Genomic DNA, 5588 nt, shown 5'->3' with positions numbered 1-5588 from the left:
ATCAGATTCAAGGACATGAGCTCAGCGAATTAAAACACGAAAAGATCTTGGTGTCATTATCAGTAACACTCTTAAAATGAGTGACCAATGTTCTGCAGCGAGTAAAAAGCCAATATGATGTTGGGATTAATCTAAAAACTTTGATTATAAATCATCCGAACTTATGATTATATTATATTTATCATTATTAAGAACACACCTAGAACACTCCGTTCAGTTCTGGTCACATAACTATATCGAAGATCTAGTTTTGCTAGAAAAGATACAGCGACGAGCAACCAAACAAATTCCTGTGCTCGAAACTTGCCATATGACGAGCGTTTAAAGCTTTTAGATATGTTTTCCTAAAAAGCGAAGGATAAGAGGGACTTAATTGAAGTGTTCAAAATCCTTAATGGATTCGACAACATTAACCCAGATAGTATATTTCAGAGAGACACCAACACAAGAACACGCAGCAACGGTATGCAGTTAAAGGAAATCGATGTAACACATTGGTGCACAGAAGTTATTTTCAATAAGAGAGTCGTCGATTATTGGAATAGACTCCCACCGTCAGTAGCTAGCGCACAGAGTATCAATAGCTTTAAGTCTTCTTTGGATAAGTACTTCATGGATATAAGATTGTACTGACCCTTTTTCGCATGTTTTTAGACAGATTGCAGCACGACCTCAACCTATATTCATATAATTCTCCCCCACAACCTAGATTGCAAGTAGCGAAAGTCAAAAATAGAGTAAAGCAACAGTTAATGTCCGCATGGCAGGTGGAGTGAGGTGTGGGTGCAGTAAGGTGACAGGTTACTGGTGCGTGCCTAGTACCGCCGGTAAAACGAGGATCAAGCCTCCACCTGTGCCCCTGAGACTACACCTCACCCATCGTGGGTCTTAGTGGGGATTCTGGGGCTGCCCTGTGTGAGCCACTCGTCCTCTTCCAGTCTCCTGTATTTCTATGTTCTTAGGTTCTTATGTAACGAAGTCATTTTCCCCACAGCTTAGGTTACCAGTAGTGTAAGTTAAGGGTAGTAATTTCCTCTTATTTCTCTCTTTACTGTAAAATTTCCATGTCCCTTTCTTCCTTAAAGGTACATGGTGTTCTCTTCTAACTATTTCCTGCCGGCACGTTGCCGGAGGGAGAGGTGGGTGGGGAGGAGCCTTCATCTTTTATGTCCTATCCTACCACACGTAGATTACTAGTAGTAGCGGTAGTAAACAGACACCCTCGCCATAGACCGATAGGTCTTCTGGTGTCTGTTCTTTCTATGTATTTCTATGTATTCCTCCTCCTCCTCCTTCTCCTCTTCCCAATCCTCTTATTCCTTCTCTTTCTCTTTATTTACTCCCCCCACGGCCCTTTTTTTTCCTTCCTCCTAATCTTATTTCTTCTCTTCTTATCCTCCTCCTCCTCCTCCTCCTCCTCCTTACTAGGGCTAATACACTACGCTAAAGGCATCTCTCTCTCTCTCTCTCTCTCTCTCTCTCTCTCTCTCTCTCTCTCTCTCTCTCTCTCTCTCTCTCTCTCTCTCTCTCTCTCTCTCTCTCTCTCTCTCTCTCTCTCTCTCTCTCATCATCCACCTTATACAACTGACTCATGACTCATCCCTTTCCTCCTCCCCCTCTCCATTCCTTCCTCCCTTCACTGACTCAAATTCTCCCAAAGTCTATATTTCAATGACTCACAAATATGCATGCATTCTCCTTTAGTCTACGGGGTTAAGTCATTACTTCAAGCATGCAGAGAGGTGAGTCACACGAGGTCCCTCCTGAGTCGGCTTGTGTATGCAGGGAAGGTGTGTCACACAAGTCTTTCTGAGTCATATAATGCTTGCAGAGAAGAGGTGAGTCACGCTGTATTCCTTTTGAGTCATCTTATTTTCGGAGAGAGGAGATGAGTCATGGTAAAGCCTTCCTGAGTGAAAAGAAGATAAATGAGAAGGTGGACGGAGGAATGAGAAGAGGAAGAGAGGAGAGGAGGAGGAGGAGGAGAGAAGAAGAAGAGACAATATGAAAAAGAAGTAGAAATATTAATGAGACGGTGGACGGAGGACCGAGAAGAGGACGAGGAGGAGGAGGAGGAGGAGGAGGAGGAGGAGGGGAGCAATGAAGAGAAGATAGACACTATGAAGATGAAGTAGAACGATAAATGAGAAGGTGGACGGAGGAACGAGAAGAGGATGAGGAGGAGGAGGAGGAGGAGGAGGAGAAGAAAGACAATATGAAAAGAAGTATAAAGATAAATGAGAAGGTGGACGGAGGAAGGGGATGATGATGATGATGATGATGATTAGGAGGAGGAGGACGAAGACAGAATAAGGAAGACTGTGATGAATGAGAAATAGAAATATGATAAGGACAAGGAGGAGGAGGAAGGAACGCCGAAATAACGAAACAGTCCACGACAATCCCAGCAACGTCAACGAGAGGCTTTTCAAACAGGCGAACCGAGACACCGATATGTCTAGGAAGACAGGCCCGGGTATTACACTTTGCTGATTAGCCTGTATAGCAGCAAGAAGACTCCCTGTGCCGTGCTGATGTCGCTAATAGGCTGCGTCATGGACCATCAGGGCAGCAGCCCTCCTGAGCACGCGAGTAATGGCCTCAAATCTATAAATAGCCGGCGCCGCGTCATTCAAAAGCGTTCCCACGGACCCTCGCGTACCCCGGTTTAAAGTCCACCCGCGCCGCATTCCTCGCATTCCTCAGTGACGGGCTGCCTGGACACACCGAGTGACCGTACACACACACACACACACACCGCGCTGCCCGCCGCACCGCTCAGAGGCACACATTCATCCCTCCCCGCACTGCGACCTTGAGATGCTCCACACGCCCTTCTAGCACGCAGAGTTCCCATAGAAAATGAAAGTATTGAAGGACAGACTTTGGAATGTGGTGGAGGTGTGTGTGTGTGTGTGTGTGTGTGTGTGTGTGTGTGTGTGTGTGTGTGTGTAATTCACCTCTTGGTCTGCGGGTCTCTCTCGAGACCATAGCTGGGCACTATAACAGAAAACCTTATTCCCGATAACCGATAACTGATAATGAAAAACCTTATCGGTGATAACCGATATTCGTTAACTGGAGACACAAATATAGCCAATAACCGATAACCGATACCCGATATAAATCCACAATTCTGATACTAGCTAGCGATAAGTCCGATAGGTGAAAACGATACTATATTCATATTTCAAATAGAAAAACATAGATGAATTCAAATTTTCATTATCTGTATTTTAGAAAACTTACAAAACCCGAAAACCACACGTTGACACGTACCTATGGACGGTAATACTAGAAACGCCTGAGCCGGTGTTGTGTTATTTGGCGTCCCCACCGTCAACAAACATTGGTCTCTCGTGAACTGCGCATGCTCAGACCAGCAAGCGTACACCTGTACAGTCTCACAAAGCTTTTTAACCGTAATTAAGAGTTGCTGGAAGGCTGAATCAGACATACAGTACCACTACCACCATCCCGCTGTTTCTAGAACGACACTCTGTACGAGTTGTATTTATATGTACCGATTGTCGTTCTAGAAACAGCGAGGATGGTGGTACTATGTCTGATTCAGCATACCAGCAACTCTTAATGTGTTAAAAAGCTTTGTGAGACTGTACAGGGTTTCACTTACTGGTCTGATTATGCTCAGTTCACTTGAGACCAGTGTTTGTAAAAAAAAGCGCCAGCTTTTGACGATGGGACACAAAATAACACAACACCGGGTGCCTTCAATACCATGGCATGCTCACAAACGAATACGGAATATCAAATTTGAGGCAGTGAATAATCATTTTGGGGGCAAAGTTAAATGATTTTTCTCTTTGATATATTGACTTTTGAGTCTAATATAAAACATAACTTAGTTTTTTTAATGTTGATGATCTAAGTATGAAAGCTCTTCACTCGAAGATATTACATCCCCCGCAGTTGGTCATACAACACCGGGCGCCCGGCCACGCATGCGCAGTAGGGAGGAGACGTTTTTTTTTTTTAAGGCGGAAAAAAGTAGTGATTATCGCTAGTTTGGTTACAAAAGTAACGAAGATACCGATATATATTTAAATAAGTAGCGGATGGCCGATAACCCGATTTTGTTATCAGCGATAAAGTATCGCGATAACTTATCGCGATAACGCCCAGCTATGCTCGAGACAGCCAGCCGTTTCCCTACGGAGGAGCACAGAGCTCGTAGTACCGATCTTTGGGTAGGGCTGAGACCACTCATACACAACACACCGCGACAACGAGGTCACAACTCCTTGCCTGACGTCGCGTACCTACTCACTGCTAGGTGAACAGGGGCTACACGTGAAAGAAGATTAACCCAATTTATCTTCACCCGGCTGGGGAATCGAACCCCGGTCCTTCTGGTTGTAAGGCCGACTTTCTATCAACTGAGCTACCGGGCCGTGTGTGTGTGTGTGTGTGTGTGTCATGCGTGCCTGCCTGCCGGCCACACGCTCCTGCTTAGAAATAAGAAAAAGAACAATGCGGGAGACACGAGTTCTCTTTTTCGATAATTAAAATCACCCGCTTCGCAGCGACACACAGGTCTGCCAGGTGCCACCGGGGATGTCAGAGACTTGACCGTGTAGTTGGTGGCTCCTGCAGACGGACCCCAGTGCTCTAACGTGGGTGTTTTCAGGCGCTTTCGACTCTCACATCAATTATTCCCGAAGGCCGAGAGGGGGATCGTTACCTTTGCAAACACAACAACTTCGGAACTGTTTAATCGTCTTCATTGAGAGCCATGCATTGTGGAGGGAGGTGACGGAAGGAGAGAGAGAGAGAGAGAGAGAGAGAGAGAGAGAGAGAGAGAGAGAGAGAAGTACACAGAATTACATAGAAAATCAGACCACACAGACCCCATGGTCCAGACTAGGTGGTCTATCCTTAAACCTAAGTGATTTTACATTAATCAGATGGCTCCAAAACGTTGCTTTTCTACTCTAGTTAATATTAATCTCAAGGAATTGACGGTTGAGCTTGTTTTTGAAGGAGTCAATCGTGTTACGCTGGACCACTGATGGTGGGAGCTTATTCCATTCTCGCACTACAACGTTGGTGAAGAAAAATTTGGTGCAGTCTGAATTTACTTGTCTACATTTGAGTTTTATGCCATTGTTCCTCGTTCGCAAAGTGTCATCGATCATAAACAATGTTGATCTGTCTACATTCGTAAAACCATTAAGTATTTTAAAACATTCGATCAGTTTTCCTCGGAGGCGACGTTTCTCAAGAGAGAACATGTTAAGGGTAGAAAGTCTTTCTTCGTAGGATTTGTTGCGCAAGGAAGGGATCTTTTTTTTTTGCTCGACGCTGAACACCTTCTAGCTTAGCAATGTCCTTTGCATGGTGGGGAGACCAAACTGTGCCGCATATTCCAAGTGGGCTCTGACTAAACTATTGTAGAGCGGAAGTATTACATCTTTATTCTTGAATAAGAAGTTTCTTTTAATGAAGCCCAACATTCTGTTTGCTTTATTTGCTGCATCGATGCATTGCTGTGAGAATTTGAGGTTTGACGCGATTTTGACCCCCAGGTCCTTAACTCATTGAGCTCCTATGAGTTTAACGCCGCGCAT

The sequence above is a fragment of the Eriocheir sinensis genome, unplaced genomic scaffold (assembly GCF_024679095.1).
Source record: "Eriocheir sinensis breed Jianghai 21 unplaced genomic scaffold, ASM2467909v1 Scaffold417, whole genome shotgun sequence".
NCBI classification, from domain to species: domain Eukaryota; kingdom Metazoa; phylum Arthropoda; class Malacostraca; order Decapoda; family Varunidae; genus Eriocheir; species Eriocheir sinensis.
The sequence above is the reverse complement of the archived record's forward strand: the minus strand, read 5'-3'. Positions refer to the sequence as shown.